Source organism: Ammospiza caudacuta, chromosome Z (assembly GCF_027887145.1).
Source record: "Ammospiza caudacuta isolate bAmmCau1 chromosome Z, bAmmCau1.pri, whole genome shotgun sequence".
Classification (NCBI taxonomy): Eukaryota; Metazoa; Chordata; class Aves; order Passeriformes; family Passerellidae; genus Ammospiza; species Ammospiza caudacuta.
Genome location: NC_080632.1, coordinates 50,022,174 through 50,042,496, shown reverse-complemented (window position 1 = coordinate 50,042,496; position 20,323 = coordinate 50,022,174).

Sequence of the window (20,323 nt, the reverse complement as noted above, 5' to 3'; positions counted from 1 at the left end):
GCTCTTCCTTTCAACCTTTATTCTCTCCTGCTCTGCTCATAAAAAGCAAAAGCCTGCAAGCTGAGTTATGGTTTAGAGCACATTCTGCCCAATTCACCCTTCTTTAAAGTCATCACAGTGTATTCCCTGTCTAGACATAGATCATATACAGACCTTTTCTGGAGGTTTTCAACTCATATAGAGTTGAAAACTTTAGAGAGAACACTTGAACATCCTGTGTCTTCTTAACCTTATCCCAAAAAGAGGCAATGTCTTTCTGTCTTCATAAGTTTCATTAAGTTTGTAAATATCATCACTTTGAGTGCTGCATGTGGTTCTAGGCCCTACAATTTAAGGACATTAAAGTACTCAAATGCATCCAGAAGAAAGAGAGAAGACTGGTGAGAGGGCTGGAAAGAATGTCTTACAAGGAGAAGCTGAGGACTTCTGGCTTGTATAGTTTAGGATTAAGGAGATTGAGGGATGACCTCATTGCTGTCTATTCTTCCTGAGAAGAGGAACCCGAAACACAGGCACTGATCTCTTCTCCCTCATGTCCAGAAAGGCTGTGGGATCTCCCTCTTTGGAGATATTCAAAAACATCTGAATACACTCCTGGGTAATGGGCCCTGGGGGATCCTGCTTGAGAAGAGAAGGTGTACTAGTTGATCTCCAGTGTTCCCTTTGAATCTTACCAATTCTGTGATTCTGTGAGAATGCTTCAAAGTTGAGCCAGGACCGGTTTAGACTGTACATTGGCAAGCATTTCATCAGCAGGAGATTGTTCAAATCCTGGAATAGGCTTCTTGGAGGGTTACTTGAAGCTCTCACCCTGTCAGTGTTTAAGAGGCATTTAGATAAAGCCCTTAAAAATATGCTGCAGCTTTTTGTCAACCCTGAAGTGGTCAGGCAGTGGGACTGGATGATTTTTCACAAAATGACAGAATCATTTCTATTGAAAAAAAATCTCTGGAATCATCAAGTCCCACTGAACACCACCACATTGTCAACTAGGCCATGGCAATGAGTGCCACATCCAGTCTTTCCTTTAACACCTCCAGGGACAGTGACTCCACCCCTACCTGTGCAACCCACTCCAGTGCTTAATGACCCTTTCTGTGAAGAAGTTCTTCCTGAATTTCCAACCTGAATATCCCCTGGCACAGCTTAAGGCTGTGTCCTCTCTTTCTGGCACTGGTGGCCTGGGAGAAGAGACTGACCCCCCTGGCCCCCACTCCTCCTTTCAGGCAGCTGTAGAGAGTGATGAGGTCCCCCCTGAGCCTCCTTTTCTCCAGGACAAACACCCCCAGCTCCCTCGGTCACTCCTCACAGGACTGTCTCCAGACCCTTCCACAGCTCTGTTGCCTTCTCTGGGCTCTCTCCAGTATCTCATTGTTCTTCCTGAACTGAGGGGCCCAAAACAGGGCTCAAAGTGTGGCTTGACCAGTGTCAAGTACAGCAGGAAAATTTCTTCCCTAGTCCTGCTTGCCACACTATTGCTGATCCAAGCCAGGATGCCACTGGCCCTCTTGGCCCCTTGGGCACACCCTGGGCCGTGTTCAGCCACTGTCAGCAGGAACCTCCAGGTCAATTTCTGCTGGGCAGCTTTCCTGCCATTCTTCCCCCTGGTTGTAGTGTTGCCTGGCATTGCTGTGGCCAAAGTATTGGACTTATCACTTGGTCTTGTGGAACCTCAACAGTTGCCCTATCTATCCCTATATCTTGCCCTATCTATCTGGCTTCCCCCTCCCCCATTTGCAGATCAACAGCTCTGCTCTTCAGCAGATTGACATTCCTGCCATACTTGGTGCTGTCTTTGAAGTTACTAATTTACTCAATCCTCTCACCATCCAGATCATCAGTAAAGGCATTGAACAGGACTGGGCACAACACTAAGCCCTAGTGGACGCCACACTAGAGTTGTAGGTTCCTTCCAGCTGTAACAGTCTGTATTCTGCAGAAGGTAAAAGCTTTGAAATCGCATTAGACTGAAGCTTCATGGGTTTCCACAGCAGTGGACAGCTATGTGGTAAGAATGGCCACACATGTCAGACTTAAGTTTCAAAGAATTTGGGATCCTCTCTCACCTGGGCAAGTAGAAAATGCCAATAAGATAGTGAAAAGGTGAAAAACATCTCTTTAGAATGCATTTGAGCACTTCAGAAAGTGGTGGATCAACAATGCACTGAGACAAATCAGCAGAGATTATAATAACTCCCAGTTAATTATTTTCTTACATTATTTTATTGTCATACTTTAAATCCACATAAGCGTTAAGTTACCAGAACTTGCTATAAAGAAGGTCACAGTTCAACTAGAGCCCATTAGTCAGTTGATGATTCCCAGTTTTTCTATTTGAAGATGTAACAAATAATTGTTCCTTATTCTTACTCTCTCACTTTATTGTAGACATCAATTCTACTCCTCCACCATCTATTCTTCTGATGATTGCTGATCTCTTTAGTCATTTCTCATGTGGAAACCATCCCAATATTCTCTATATGGTTACACTACCAACTTCTATGTTGGCATAACAATATTCTTTTCATAGTAATTTGCTATGTATCTTATACTGAAGGAAAAAATATCTTATCCATCAAACAATTTACATCTACTTGTACACTTCTTAGAACTGAAAAAGGTTCCCATCCATCCTCATTCTCTTCCTGCTTATATCAGAGTAGGACAGCCAAAACCAGGACATACCTTCTTCCATAACAGTAAAATAACAGAAAAGCCTCTTGCCACATTGTATCTGTCAGAATTTTTGATTTACATAAAAGGACCAGCAATATGAATCACAGATAGAAGGACCTTTATTTCTAACTGAAGTTCACTTCCAGAAATTCCATGTATTTCTCTTTTTAAGGTTGGAATTAGTAATTTACCGGCTACATCACTGTTAATGTAATAAACAGTAATGCTACTGTTAATGTTGCTCAGTCTGATCCTTTTGGTAGATCTTTTTCAGCACTTTTATTATTTTTCCCTGTTAGTGTAGGTTGCTTTGGCAGGCAAGGCAGCAGTCTTAATAGTTGTCTTCCTTGTGCTATCAGTTTCTCAGCCATGCTTGTGATAAACTTCTCTTTTAGATGTTATTAAATTCATCAAAGGTTATTAAGTTCCTGGATTCAGTGCTGTTCATTTTAGAGAGAGTGCACTAGCTAAAGCCTTGCAAAACTGTTGAATTCTCTGAGATTCTTCAGTTGCTGTTGGAACTGAAATATGTTCATCCCACTTGGGAGACAGAATAATGACTAGTTTTGTTTTATTGTCACATACAACGAAAACTTGACCTTTGCATTTGAGCACAGGTTGAGTGGGAGAAATTAGTCTTCAGGGCATCTGTGTAATCAGCCCCTAAATGAAATCTGAAGCCTTAGCAGTAAGGAAGACCATTGTTTAAGTCTGGTACTAAACCTTTAACCTTGTTTCACATAGCATGATAAGCTATTTGACAGTAGACACTGAAAGTGCAGGCACCAGTCTGATCTTTATTGAGTTGGATGAGTTCAAAAATTACTAGTTCAAACTCTTACTTGAAGTTGAAGAACAAACAAGTTGAGGGATGTGATGAAAATCCTTTCAATTTCACGTAACTAACACAAGGCATTCAACTTGATTAAAGAAAATAAATTAATACATATTAATTTAAAAATTCTGCTGTTTTTAATGAATCAGCTGCCACTTAAAATAGTTCTTTGGCTTTTAAGACTATATATCTGACTGACTTGTTTAAGATGGTATCGCTCCATTGCAAGCTCTCTCTCCTTGGTAAATATATGTAAATAATTTCTCTTGCTTAAAAAAATTATGACACACTTGGAATAGCAATCATTTACTTTTGTACATCTTTTAGCTTCGTGCGATAAAAGTGCTTAAGAAAAATTCCCATTACATTCTTGCTCATTATGTTCTGCCAGATCTCTGAAGCAAAGATCAAACATCCTAGAACACAAAGTGTATATTCCAATTTCATGTTTCCCTGCAGTGGTTACTTGGAGATGGAGAATAGAAAGAAATTTCAATTTTCACAAATTATCACAATACCAATAATACTCTGAACTTTTTTTAGATTTTCCATTCTGAGACAATTCCTCTCAACACACAACTTATCTAAAGATTTGAGAATAATGTAACTGATAAATTTTTGTTAGCAAAGTAAAATCAGTTGTCTTCCAGGCTAAAATATATTTCAGGGCCAAATCAAGTGCCCAGTATTTAAAAGCAGTTCATCAGTGTCCTGCAGTGTCATTCACACATAGATATTTAGTCAGTGAACAGGGAAGAACAACAGATTACAAATTAAACCATGTGTAAAGTTGCAAACAAGCCAAAGATTTAACATGTACTTTTAGGAGATCTAAAGTTTCTGGATGTACTGCTCTTCAGGGACAGGTTGTAGTAGTGAAGGCCTACAGGGGTGGTTTCTATAAGATGCCAGAAACTTCCCCTGTGTCCCAGAAATCCACTGCCCACTAGCTCCAAGACAGAACTGCTGCTGGGCAAGGCTCAGGTCATGAGCAATGGTAGTAGCACCTCTGGGATAACATAATTAAGAAGGGAAAAAAAGCCTGCACAATGGCAGCTAGGAGAGAGGAGCAGGATATGAAGGAGAAACAGCCCTGCAGACATAAAGGTCAGTGGAGAAGTAGGGGAAAGAGGTGCTCCAGGTGTCAGAGACAGGATTCTCCCACAACCCATGGAGATTCATGGTGGAGCTGAGATCCAACCGGCAGCCCATGGAGGGCTTCAAACCAGAGCAGGTGGATGCCCGAAGGAGGCAGTGGCTCCATGGAAAGCCCTTTCTGGAACAGGCTCCCAGCAGCACCTGTGACCCTGTGGAGAGAGGAGCGCATGCTGCAGCAGGTTTGTGGTCAGGACTTGTGACTCTGCAGGGAAACCACTCTGGAGCAAGCTGTTAATGGTGGACTGCACCTAGCTGGAGGAACACATGCTGGAATTGTTCATGCGGAGCTGCAATCCCACACGAGGGATGCACATGGGAAATGGGGGGGGAGTGTGAGGATGAAGGAGCTGCAGAGCTTGTGACCATATTTCCTATTGCCCATTCCTGGTGCATCACTGTGAGGAAGAAGGTAGAGAATTCTGGAGTAAAGAAAATCCAGGAAGAAGGGAGGGCTGGGGGTGAAGGTATTTTAAAATTTGGTTTTGTTCCTCATTACACTACTTTGGTAATAAATTAAATTGATTGCCTTGAGTCCAGTTGCTTTTTTCTGTGAGTGTAATTGCTGAGTTATCTCTCCCTGATCTTATCTCAATCCATGAAACTTTAGTTATATTTCCTCTCCCTCATACAGTTGAGGAGGGGTGTGACAGAGAGGCTTTGAGGGGAACCTGCTATCCAACCAGGGTCAACCTACTACACTGGAGAACTGTATAAAGCAACAGAAAATAACTTATTCTGAAGATTATGCACTTAAGATGAGCAGAAGCCATATAGTCTTGAGTGGATCTTTATCTTTCCTCTTAACAGAGGAAACATGTTACTACATACACATAGACACAGAAATAATATAAGATACTGTAATTTCTTGTCAATATGAGAAATTTTCATACTAATCCGTGATTGTCAATTATCTTGTACTACAAAAGACCAATTTCTGTAATCACTGAAAATTTCAACCATCTTTCTGTGGCCAGTTTTTTTACAGTAGCAAGGGAAAACAGAAGACTGTTGCTATAGACTCCTTAAAAATAAATTTATACAGAATGTTGCTCAATTATCCTTAGGCTGTGCCTTAAGCACCTCAGCTACAATACCCAGGGTCAGGAGGAAGAGGTGAGAGTCTAAAACAAACAAAAAAACCAACCACACAAAGAACCAGATATCTGTAGAAAAGAAAGCTGTAGATATCACACTGAAAAACTGTATGACCTTGATTTTTTAACAGATTCACACAGATTTGTCTGACAAGGCAAGAAATGACAAGTGGGTAGTCTTAGGCAGTTATTGTCCATCCTCTGAGCGAACACAAAAAGAAAAAATACTAATATGGCAACCTTTGAAATACACAGATATTAAAAAGAGAAATTTAATTCACTGTCCTGAGTTTCTAAGAAAGCTGTATTTACAGAGCAACTCTGGTAAATACTGTTGAGCAAGATTAGGTTTTATGATAATTTGAGAAAAGTATACAAATTGATAACAATGATGAATTTGTTATTAGAGTTCAAAGTGGTTGATGGCTCACTGGAGACCACATTGCCCATAAAGTACATTGCAAGCCACAAGTAAGGGTTTGCAAAGCATCCACAAGAACCTCTTTGCATATTCAGCCAGCAATGAAAGTAAGCAAATCACCTTATTCAAATGGAGAGCAGTATGTTGCCCCAACTGCATTCCATAGGCTCAGCCAGTCATAAGTCAAAACCAGTTTGTGGTCACATCTGTGTAACCTAAAAATCTATTAATGTGACAACATAATGAAACAATTGGCACAAAATGTGCAAGCTGCCAAATGTCAGAAAGAACGCTAAATTGCTTTTGGGAAAAACAGAGTGAGAACAGTGCCACTTTATTTTCTCATCTCTTCAGTTCTGACCACTCAGTAATCAAGAAGATACATCATAAATGGGAAGTAGGAGACGGCTACCACAGAGTTTAGAGGTGCTGAGAACTCTATATATAAAAAGTGATTTAGGAAAACCATGATATAAGCTCCCTTTGGATAACAGAAAACATTTTCCCCCAAAAAAACACCCCAGAACTAGAGGACACGTACTAAAAAGACAACAAACTCAAAAAGTTGGTTTGTGGTTTGTTATTACATATTCAAAGTTAAGTGCTTAGAATCGCAGAAGCTGTTAGGGACTTATTGGGATTTGGAAGGGACACAGAGAATCATCAAGTCCAAATCCTGACACTGCACAGGACACCCCAAGAGTCACATCATAGGCCTGGGAACATTGTTCAAACACTCCATGAGCTCTGCTAGGCTTGGTGCTGTGGCTACTTTCCTGGGGAGCCTGTTCCAGTGCCCAACCACCCTCTGGGGGAAGAACATTTTCCAGATATCCAGCCTAAACCTCCCCTGACACAACTTCCGGCCATCCACAACTTCACAACTGCTCACCAGGGAAGAGATCAGTGCCTGTCCTTCTTTGGGTGCTGTCTAATGGTTTAATGACTTGATTATACTGTGGCACCCAGGAGTGCCCCCAGCGCTGGAGGTGAGGCTGCCCCAGGGCAGAGCAGAGCAGGACAATCCCCTCCCTTGCCTGGCTGCTGATGCTGTCCCTGATGCCCCCAGGACACGCTTGGCCCTCCTGGCTGCCAGGGCACTGCTGGCTCATGTTCAACCCCCAGGTCCCATTCCACATCTCATCTTTACAGCTTCTTGTTCCCCAATCCAACATATTTAAGGATGTAAAAATATAAATAGTTATTTCATGTCCAATGTAAAAGTTTTAATAATTTTCCATTTTTCATATTCAAGAAAATGGTTCTTCAAGAAATACACCAGGGAGGAGGAGATTTTTTTACAGGTAAACCACAAGGTAATTAATAGGATTCCAAGTTCCTTTAGAAATATCTTTCATTTCTGGTAGAGAGTACAAGTTTTTTTCACTTGGTATTACTTGTCCTTTAAAAAAATGAGACAAAATCATCAGTGTTGAAATGTGTCTAGATATTTATATATAATTTATACTATAACCTTTTTAGGTGTCACAGTGGAAGAGCACAGTATCTTTTCCTCTTTAAAAATATTGTTCAAGTTCCTTGGAAACAAAAATGTTAGACAATGTATTCTAGCCAGCTGACCTTTAGAGCATATTTACTTGACTATCAGGCACTTTTTAATATGTATAGATTTGGCATTAGACACATTCTTGCATAATTCCTGTTTCTATAATACATATGATGAAGTTCAGGAACTACTGAACACAAAAAAAAACCAAAAACCAAACAAACAAACAAGCAAAAACCAACCACACCGCCCCCCCCCACAAAAAAAACCCAAAAGAAACCAACAAAAAAACCCCCCCACAAATTAAAAAAAAAAAAAAAAAAGCAAACCCTAAGGTCAAGCAAACAAAAAAATGAATCCACAGTGTCAAACCACAGCCATTAAAAAGTAGACTTATCAATGGCTGAACCACAGCTTTCTATCTACTGAGTTTCATTCATCTCACCTTAATGCCAGCAAACCCCAGCACAAAGGAATTCTCATTCTCCCAGGCTAAAAATGGACTGGAGAAAGTACCACTTTTTTGTATATTCTCCCTTTTACCTCAAAAGAACTTAACAGCTGGAACTTGTCTTGCCCTGATAAGCCAGTGGAAATATACATTTGAGGTAGGGGGTTTAGATCAATAACATCCACATGATTAATATTGTAGGGGGCCTAAATAAAGAGATACTTAATTTTTCATGCTTAATTTTATTTATAAATAAAGAAATTGTTCTATGAAAATTAGCTACAAACTTTAGAGACAAATTCTTAAATGTTTTAGTGAATGTATTTGTCAATTTCTTAATATCTATTTGCTGAGGGATTTATCCAATGTGAGAGACATTTGAAACTGAATCTACTAATGAGCCATGCAATAGGAAAGCAGAACGGCTGTTTCATTAATGTAAGGCACCTAGGTAGTCCACTATAGAGGGCAACACCTAATATAGGTAAAAAAAATATTGTTTTAATTAAGAATAATGGCTGGCTGGCTGACTCAGAAGAGGAAAAAATTGACCTTTGGGGAAAAAGACAAGTTTCAAGTACTACTTCATACTGATTTCAAGATTCTTTTGTTTAAGGTGTTGTTTAAGATTCAACACCTTTGTAAGCATTTTCAGTAGTTACTGTTTTCCACTACTATAAAAAATAATTGGCTTCTAAACTCTAATCCAGATTTGTCTGAGTTGGATTTCTGATTGATTTAGTTTGCTATGCTTCATCTCTTAGACAATGAGATCCTGTTACTAAAATTTCTCTCTTCATAATGATGCAGTTGTCTCTTGAAATACTCTGAATGTTATGCAAATCTTTTGTTAGGAGCATCATTACAAACTATACAATAAATTTAAAAAGGACAAATCTAGAAGGAAATAATGACATTTAGGCATACTAGATGAAAATTCTCAACTTTTAGATAGTAAAGGAGAGAAGCTTTTTTTTTTGAAACTTCATCTCAAAGAACACACACTTCAATCTTCAGGACAAGCTACCCAGTCACTAAGAAGTATTCGCAAGAAAGAGGAAGAGTGAAATAATTCAAGAGGCTGTAGTCAGAGAAGCGAAGTCAGTTTGAGTTTTTAAGATGGGAGAGACAAAGAATCCATGGGGTGGCAGGGGAGCAAAAGCCTTGCTGCAAGGAGAGAGATGTAGCACACTGGGGTTAATGCTGAACAGCTGTAGCCCATGTAAGTTTTGATGCTTGGACATTAGCCTGAAGAATCTCACTGGTGTGCAGCTCTGGATAAAACTTTACCTATTAACTGAAAGAAATGCAGTTGGAAACAGAACTTTGAAATATGTTCTTGTGCTTTTCAAAGGCGTGGCACATACTGGAGGGCTGGCAGCCCTACAAAGGCAATTGCATCGTGCCAATCAGTGAGACTCACAGGAAACTGCTCCAAGCAAAGGAACCCCACGTTTCAGTAAAAATCCAAAGGAAGATTAATGTGAGACATTTCAAGCACTACTAGTAGTGTGTGTGTGTAAGATTTTTAAAAAAAAGAACAACATTTTGCTTCTTTACCATGTAGGGCAATGCTTCAGAAATTCCTGTAAAATCAGGACAGCCTGCAGCAAAATGATTGTTTTCCCAGGATTATAGTGCCATTACCAATCCCTCAAAGATTCAGTGACCCTCCAAAAGAGGCACAGTATCTTTAAAACTTCCCTGAAAAAAGAAGGTGAAACAGAATAGAATTCCAAACATAAGATTGAATTCAGCAGCATTGAGAAGATTAGAATTGCACAAAATATCAGGATCTCTCTAAAACCCTCCCAAAGGCAATGACATAGGCTCATTGAAAGAAACATCTTTGAGGTATGAGAGAGAAAGAGAAGGTGGAATAGGGTGCATAAAAAGGAAAATAAAATCCACAATACTAAAAGATTGCATGAGCTACAGTAATAATAGAGCATATTTTGAAGAAATAAAACATATTATCAAATCCTGTGCAGTTTGTTATTCATATACAGATCATCCTAGACATATTTCTTTGATAAAAAATGAAACAAAAATTGCTGGTATTTTCATATAGTTTGAACTTCTACCTGTAGTAAAACATCATTATCACACATTCCCCGCAAAAGAATGGCAGTTAGAACCTGACCTGGACTGATTTTTGGTTTTTTATAAGAATTTGCATCCATCAGTTACAATTATGAATGTCAAACTCCTTAGACCTCATGAGCAAAGATATTGCCCTGGTCAAGGCTCCAGGAACAGAAAACCTGCTATGTATTACTTAGATGATAGCATACCTATTCTCCATACATTTTTGAGGCAGCTGTAGAGTAACAGCAAAATATTCCCCACAGATGCTGATAGGTGACTATGAAAAATTAGTAGTAAAAAAGCTCCTAATTTAACCCACCAGTTTGTATCTCTCAAAAAAGCTTTCACAAAAACAACATACCAGTTAGGGCCTGTTAAGCTTTTAAGGCAATCTGAGGAAATAACAGTCCTACTGCTTCAAAGATTTCTAAAATGGGATCCAAAATAGAAAGGCATCTCTGCTCATGGAGGTATTGCAGATGCAGACTACCCATCAATCCCTTTCTTGAAACTCACAGCAGTCAAACAATTCATATTGCAGCGTAGTACTGCAAAGCAAGCATCCTTACCGAAAATATTTTCTGCAATATATAGAAAGGCTTTTCTGCAATATATAGAAAGGCAAACACAAGACTAAAAGCACTCTTGATGGCATATTTTTGCAACTTCCCTGTTCTTTAGATATGGAAATGCATGTGTTACTAGAAAGGTTGAAACAGTGGAGATATGCTTCTAATCCTAACAGGTAACACAGAACCATTCATAGCTTCAGCTTTGTTCCTGAAAATGCTTAGTAGATTTTTTACTTCTCTCAAGTAAACTTGCAAGGGTTTTTCTGGTAATAGAACACCACATGGTTCTATTATTGTGTATCACAAATTAACAGTCCTTTAAAAAGTTGCATGAAAGATGCCTCCAGGGCACATGTTAGCTTTCAGCAGGTCTTCACAAAGAACTCTTGGACACCTTTTCCCTCCCATAGTTTTATATTTCATTTTGGCAAAGACAGAAACATGTTCCCAGGTGAAAACCACTCAGCCAACTTCTGGCCTTCAAAGAGACCTATGAAAAGAAGTAAAAGATAATGGGCTGTCCTCTTCCCTGATAAATCCCTAGCTACCCACCGGTAAACGTCTCTGCTTTGCAGGTTTTCTCTTAATTTAATACTCATTAAGAGAATATCAAACTCAGTTAGTCTCATTACTGAGTCTTTTTGATAACCCTCTTGTGTATTATTTTAATTTCTGTTTTCCATACGTTCATACATAATGCTGAATGAAACCATACTAACAGTGCCAGAGAATTCCCACATAACTATAACAGACATCTTGACAGTGAGAAAAGGCTCAGCTCCTTCCAATATTACCCCACTTATTTGGTCCAAACAATATCTACTTTTATGCCTCACCTTTCTATATGCACCTGCTTCCCCCCCTCATCCCCTCTTTGCATTAACCTCAACAATTTCACCTATTCTTCCAAACTAGCATAACCACAGAATAATTAAGGATGGAAAAGATCTCCAAAACTATTGAGTGCAACCTTTGGCCAAACACTACATTGCCAGCTAGAACACAACACAAGTGCCATGTCCAGTCATTTCTTGAACACGTTCAGGGATGGTGACTCCATCACTTCCCTGGGCAGCTTATTCCAACACTTGACCACCCTTCCAACTGAGAAATTCCTCTTTCTGTCCAATCTAAACACCTCCTGGCACAACTTGGGGCTGTGCCCCCCCATTCTGGCCTGGGAAAAGAGTGTGACCTTCACCTGACCACAACTCCCTTCCAGGCAGCTACAGGAGCCATAAGGCTCCCCTGAGCCTCCTTTTCTCCAGGATAAACACCCTAGCTCCCTCAACTCCTTCTCACAGGACTCACTTTCTAGACCTTTCTCCAGCTGTTGACCTGTGGGTTTGTGCAATGTTTCAAGCTAACACTCTACATACATAGACTAATAGTCTTGCTACTCTCGTAGGCAATCAAATGCAATCACAGAATCCTACTTAGAGAACTTGATTCATGAGAAACAAGTCAGGAGATGGAATTATAGAGGTCATAGTCTGGTCCTTATTCCGATAACAGAGCATGTCTAAGTGTTCGATATACTAGTATCAGGAAAAAAATGTGAATACTATGCAATTAAACTCTGCAATGCTATGATTAGGCAATTTCCAATTTCTTAAAGCCTGCAGTGAGAGAAGTTTGTGGTTACAAACAAAAAGAATTTGTTCCCCAAGCAAAGACAGTTACATATGTTGAAAAATCCTCCCCACCAAAAGTATACACCTTGGAGAATATATGCTCAAGAAAATAATCCAAAGCTCTTCTTGAAGTTCATAAAAGTGGATGATTCACATTTGTGTCTTTGTCTTCTATATGTGAAAATAAATAAAGCTTTATAGAAAGAAAACTTTTTCTGATGTTATAAAGTACATCCATTTTGGCCTTTCCTTATACATTTGACATTGAAATTCATTAAAAGTCTTCTTTTCCTTTAGTTCAATTACCTGACATAAAAGCAGATAAAACCTGACAAAATTTTTTATTTATGCTCTTAAATACCTGTAAAAGAAGCATACGGGTAATCTAGAATAAGTCATTCATTGTTTTAGATCAGTTAATATTTTGGAAATATTATGAGTATAACCAAACACAAGCAAATATGCAGAATAGTTTGGGAAATCAGGCAGTAAAACAGGATGGCTGTCTCAAACCTTGACTCCCTCCTTTTTCTTTCCTAAGAAAGTGAGAGCACTGTAAGAAAGTGAGTAGTACCACGGTAAGCAGCTGCACATCATCACAAATTAGCTGGCTACAGAAAAAACACTACTCAATATGAAACCTGCAGCTCCTGCAGGACCCCACTCCAGAGCAGGTGGATGCCTGCAGCAGGGTGTGAATGAGAAAACCCATATGGGAGCAGGCTCTTGGCAGGACCTGTGGCGCCACAGAGAGAGGAGCCCACTCTGCAGCAGATGTGCTGGCAGAACTGGTGGAGGAGCCACGCTGAAGCTCTAGTGTGTGGGAGGGACACACACTACAGCAGTTTGTGGAGAAGTGTATCACCACAGGAGAAACCCACAATGGAGAAGTTCATGGAGGACTGTTTCCCATGGGTGGAACCTCATGACGGAGCAGGGGAAGAGTGAGAAGAGGAAGGAGTGCCAGAGATAACTAGTGCAGCTCCCATTGCCCATTCCCTTGCACCACTGGGAAAGAGTTGGCAGAAAATTTAGGAGTAAAGCTAAGTCTGAAAAAAAGAAGGGATGGGGGCAAGATGTTTCAAGATTTGGGTTTTATTTTTCTCAGTATCCTGCTTTGATTTGATTGGTAATAAATTATATAAATTTTCTGTAGTCAAGGCTCATTTGCCCACGGCAGTAATTTGTGAGTTATCTGTCCCCAGATTTATGTTGGTCCATGAGCCTTTTGTTATATGTTCTCTGCCCTGCCCAGTATAGAAGACAGAGAGAGAGAGAGAGGGCAGCTGTGGTGGGCACCTGCCAACCAGGCAGGGTCAACCAACCACACCCTCTTCTTGCCCCAAAGTAGGAAAAAAGAAACTGAATTTTGCCAGAAAAATAGCCATTTTGTTTATCTGCCTCACAATCTACCATGCTCTGGTGCTAAGAACAGATATGGATTTATGTTTTCTCTGTTTAATTCTATGTGTGGAAATTCAGAAACACATACTGGGTAAAAGTATTTAGATCTTTTGAAGATTTAGGAAGATCTTGGTTGACTGCATCCCAGAAGAACATAAAGATAGCTGTGTATTTCCATTCACACAAATTTCTTGTTTGAAGTAAGTGTATGGATGAGGTTAGTTTTCACAGCCTTTCTGGATGCAGATTTGAAAGGTTGCTAGCTGAGGCTTACACACTGGTGTGACACCTTGAGAAGCAGGCCTCTCACTCCAAAACGTACCAGGCATTTCTGCATTGTGTTCTGCAAAGGTGTGGAGGGCAGCACGGTGCAAATATCTCAGTGCTTTTCTGCTTAGACAGTCTAAGTTCAATTGTGTTAATTTTAGTTCACCTGGACCCAAGCTATGTCAGTTAAGAGCACCTGCTCCTGTACCTACTTCTGCTTCTTTTTGCTAGAGGAAGGCATATTAAATTGAAGAGTTTCTCACAAACCTGAGGGTTATATAACAACAGAAGTACTGGACAACAGACATTGTGCTGTGGAAAAAACAGGACATATTAAGCTACTAGAGCCAAGAGCTAGGAAGCACATAAAATGATAGTTATTAATGCAAAATTATTTCACAATGTCCTTTCTTTTGCACACTCATTAAGGCTAGGGCTTAACTACAAAAGCACAGACAGTTAAGTGCACAGGCTGCTCAAAGCATTCAAGCATTCAACACTATTTTCATTTAAATAGAGTGGACAGGCACAAGAACAACATCACTGTTGCTGATTAACCTTAAATAGGATTCTTTGTGTTAATAGTGTGGTTTTCTAATCTCCAGCAAAAAGCACATTCAAAAAGAATGTATTCCAATATTCTGGTCACAGCAAATTAATGAAGTCTTTTGCTTTAAAATTATTATTTTCTCTCTCTAATTGGAGAAGATTTTTGTAAGATAATTCTGACAGTTTTTCAGTGATTTGTAACTAGCTTTTGCAGAAGATAAACATAGTAGCTGCTCTTGCTCCAAGCTGACCTTGACTCACTGATGGCAAAAAAAAAAAAAAGAAAAAAAAAAACCACACCAAAAAAAAAAAAACAGAGAGGAGTGGAAGAGGTTCTTAAAGAAAAGCAAGCACTAAAAAGCAGAGTCTTTATTCCTGAGACTGATTTTCATATGCCAACTAGCTGCTGCAACAGACACAGAATATGTTATCAGCCACTGCAAAGCCTCGAAATATTGCTCTTATCACAGGGTTTTTAACATCTGGAAACCAGCTTCAGAGTGCACAAAAAATGTACTAACAATAAAAGAGTAAAACATCTTTGAGCAGTTCAGAAAGTGAACTGGCTAAACAAAAGGCAACAACATGTTTTCCCAGTTCCCAATGTAATTCTCAAGTCATTTTATCATCTTCTATTGCAGAAAACTCAGCTGAAGCCTTGACAATGATGTTGTTCTATGTTCAGTTCTACTGTTTACCTGGGTAAAACTACTCTGGTGTTAGTTCAAGGTAAAGAGATTATGCTCAGGCAGAGCAAAGAGCAATTAAATCAGGCACTCCTGAGACTGCCTATTGAAGCAGAACTTACAAACCAGTAATCCAATTTAAGACAGGACAGCCACTGTTCTTGAGAAGAATTATGATCTGAGTCATCAACTTTATAAAATATTCGACCCTTATTAGTATTAAAGAAGCCGTCACTGAGATACAAAATGGGAATAGAGTTTTACAATGTAAACAAATCATTAGTGCTTTTGAGCTGGAGTAGGGTTTGAACAATGTTTTCCCTCAACTCCTTAAATTTCAATTTTTTAAGCATCCCAAAAGAAAAAATGCTGTCTTTGTAGCTATTTCAGAATACCAAAAAGGCAAATATTTTAAACTATTTGTAACAATTTTATAAAGCTATTAATATCCCTATTACATAAATAGAAGTATCTCTGAGATGTTTAAGTCATACATCTAGCTACAACACAGGAATATCACATCAACTCTAATTTGCAGGAATTTATTTTATGAAATAAAATTCCAAAGACTTATTACAATAAGAACTTTGGCTCTACTAAATTTCTTTGAGCATTTGTTTTGAAAAATGCCACAAGGCTGACCTCTGCTGGGTCACAAATTATCAAGCATCTGAAGTGGCACACAAGTATTAAAAATTCGTTGCGCATGAGAAAAAGCAGGAATTTTTTAGTTTCCCAAAATATTTTTCATAGATCTCAACATAAAAAGGACATGTGATTCTTCACAATCTCTTACAGGAAATTAATATGCTGCAAGACATTATAATAAACAAGAAACTAATGATCCCACTACTTATTCGCTCACCAGTATTTGAATATAAAAACAGCTAAAGGACTCAGAACTACTGCTTTTTATGAAATTAAGTTTAAAAATTAGCACTGTAAATATCCTTGAAATCACACAAGTCCTAGTCATTCACAAGGCCAGATCCTCACATGAATAAGTACTCAGGTTAAAAAAAAAAGGGGGGGGGGGTAAAGCATAAAAGCTATAAATACATTACATTGTGGCTTTGGAGTCTGCCTAGAAGTATCAAAGTCAGTTCTTCCTCTATTCAGCAGGAAAGCCCATTAATGATTCCCAGAACCTTCTCTCTCAGTCACCACTGAAGTTTCAGAAAACTTTGAAGTGATTTCAAATCACAGTTATAAAGTGTAAAAACTCTCAAAAAGAAGCAGCAGTACATAGCCTTAGACAGCCTTAAATTAGCATCTATGTTACTATAACTCATACCAGCCACCAGATCATGCTTCTGTGTATCTTACTCTCTGCCTCAACCCCAGGCAACACAACTGCAGCATGCCAGAGACATACCTTGTCCTCCTTGACCAGACTACTAGGCAGAGCAGAGATGATTTTCATTATCCTCAGAATTAGTCATGTCATGGCAACTCAAAATGTGATCCTCATTTGCCATAAACACTGGGATCTGACTGAAGAAAAAAAAGTAGTTGTTTTCTTTAGGTGGCTCAAAAATCAAGAGAGAAATGAAAAAATAAACTAAATATCCACTAAATATCAAGACACTGACTGAAGCTAATGAACTTAAATGGATGTGTGACTCACATATGAAAATCCATAGCATGCAGACTATGAGCCGTGAGATTTTGTCCAGTCTTCTACAGATGATGAGTCATTATACTTACCCTTTTCTCACTATGCCTTGAGCTTAGTGACTTGGGTTTCAGTAAATATCTATCAAAAATGTCTTCTGAAGACACAAGGAAGAGTTATACTTATCATATTCTATCATTCAGTAGCCTGAACATAAAAAAATCCCAAAACACATTCAGCTCCATCTTCTACCCAAAGAGTATTATACTCCCTTCTCAACTCAAATCTGCTGCTTATCAAGTACTGCTTCATTGTAATGTACCCCACAAGATAATCAAGTGAACCCCTGAACAAAGTTCAGAGTTCAAGAAATGATCTGTGATTCTGGGGATTTTTTCTGATAAATGGGAAAGACTGATGTAATGCGAATTCTCAGTTGAAGGAAATAGTTCAAAATACTTTGCATAATCTAGTTTTATAAAAGCTGCAAAAAATGCAATTCTCTAATGTCAGACAGTACTGAGAGTAGAGGTCCCATGAGATGAGTCATCTGATTTTATATAACAATCTCCAATTTAGACTGTCAAAAACCACATTAGCCCCTTTGCCTCAGCATTATGTCAGGAAGCCTTGTTGACTGTAAAAGAAACTTTATATAGATCTGTGATTTTCCAGAACATAGTCTTTCCTTCCTTTTCTTTTCTTTCTTACATGACCTACGTATCTTTTTGTCAGACATTTAAGTAAGAAGTGGCCGTGTTAGAATTTATTTTCTACCCGTGCTGTTCCATATTTATGCCTCTCTTGCTACTGAACAGTCTGAAAACACTCATAAGATTAGCTAACAATGCTAACACATTTCTGTTTTCACATCCTCAAAGAAAACCAACTGATAGGAAAGTACATATATTGATTTGATGCAAAAACCCATAAGGCATCTCTCCAATATTATCCCTTACCTGCACATTTAGGCAGTTCTTAATCATTAAACACTTACTGAGCATTATCCAGGAATAATTTAATCAAATGCTACTAAATGAAATGCTATAATGAGCTTATTGTATCCACAATATTTGGCCATATCCTTGGCTCTATCAGTTCTTCCAAGGAATTCGTAAAAAACAGACAAGAGCTAAGTCTATTGTTAATTTACATAAATCTTCTATAGAAATAACCCACCTTCATTAAACTTTCAGCAAAACCCAACAAACATTATAAAAGAAATGTGTAAGCTCTATTGCTAAGGAAAGCAAGTCTGCCATGCAAGAGTATGTTCTCTATAAACAATTAAAACAACATATTTAATAGACTTTAGTTCTACTATTACGCTTTGTTTTCCCACAAAAATTCTGAATAATTTTTTCTCCATTTTGCCATCAGACTTATTTACTATTGGCTATTGGGCTCATTCTAAATTACTGTCTTGAAAAATCATGCTTTTGACACTGTTCTGCTATTTTTCTAACTTTGTCAGGACAATCAAGAGATTTTTTTCAGCTTTAGATATGAAAAGTTTGAAAAAAGCCTTTTCAACCAAAGAAATTGAATATTACTGTCTGGAATCAACATTGTTTAAATATCCTGCCTCTTTTGATTACTTTTAGAAAGGACTTCACAAACATGTACCAGCTTCCTTCTTTTTAAACACATACTAAGTCTTCTCTTTTTTATTTAATTAGCTTGGCAATATTAAATGTGAGTTAAATACACAAATAAAAACTCATGAAAAGGAAGTTATGTCACATAATTTTGTACAATTATATTTAGTAAATCAGTCAATTCCTTTTAGTCAGTAGAATGCAACACTCACCTTCTAAAACATGATTTATATGGAAAGTGAAGATGTCCTAGATGCACAACTATTCTATATGAGATTCTGAAGAAAAAAAAAAAAACAAGCCCCAAAACTGACATCTAATACAGAAGATGTCAATTAAAAATATCATATTGCAAATCTATTTTCAAAGATTTGCAAATCTTTGGAAATAGATTTGCAGTATAACCCACTTAATAAGCTTTCTTTTCCTGAAAAGCTTCTCTCCTCCCACTTCTGCTTCAAGACTAATGAATTCATGAAAATAGTAGTGTCATTGCATGACAGCTATTATAAAGTACACCAAAAGTTCCAAAGTAATGAAATCCCTACAGGGTTGCATCTGTGAGTTTATGGATTTTAAATCTAAGACATGAGGTTTTCTAGAGCTAGAATCCTAGGCTCTCAGGCAATAGGAAACCCCAAAAATTGTGATCAAGAAATAAAGCCAGTTATTTGAGTTAGCATAGTCTCTGATAAAGAGAAAAATTCTCTTACAATGTAAAACATCTTCACATAAAAGATGGGCAGAAAAGGCTATGATATATCACCACAATAAATTAAAAAGTGTGGTATATTAACATACTATTTACTTCACTTTAGTTCCTTTTCCCATATAGTAGAATACGAAGGCAAGATCACATAGATTTTGCCTAAGCTTCCTCTTATATGAAGTGAAGTAACGTCTGAAAATAATTTCAGAAAATAACATTAGTCATCAATCATTCTCTGTAGTCATGAATGTAAACAGCTGATACCACAATCCTGGTACATCAATGAGGAGTTAAAGAGACCTCCCATAAAATATGAGCAATTAAATAATCCTTACATATTAGCAAATAAGAAGTGCAGCTATTACTCAATCAAAAGCACAGGACTAGACTAAAGGGTTTTGCAGATGGCTGATTGTTAATTTAGGAGCTGCAACAAGCTGTGTTTGTGGAAGGAGAAAGAGTAATGTTAAGCGAAGACTCGGCCCCCTCTCAAGAAAGGAAGATAAATACCTTTTGAGGAAGTACTGCAGCAAAACTGTCAGATATGTCATTAATAACCAGTCGGTCAGGAGAGATGTTATGCTCAAGGTGAAGTAGAAGGTGAGGGAAAAAAAATTGCTCTGCAGGAGGCAAAGATCACAGCAAAAAAACCAAAACAAAACCAAACCAACCCACTAATCAAAAAACCCCCACAAAAACCAAACAACAAAACAAAAAAAAAAAACCAAAAAAAAACCAACAACAACAACAACAACAAAAAAACAAAAACAAAGCAAGACACAAAAAAACCCTCCCATACAATGTTTCTGCTGCAAGATCTTGCTCAAAAAGTCTACTACTGCCTTGACAACTAGTGGCATTACACTAGTACTACAAGTACTACAAAGTACTTGTAGTACTACAAAGTTAAATATTATCCAAATTTAAGAAGAATTAGCTCCTACTTATGTACAAGACTACACCACATGCTCCACTTAGATGATAAACATCTTTATTTTTAAAGATGTTTAACCAGACCAAAAAAGCAGCAACATCTGCCTTTCTTGAGTCTTCCTCCTG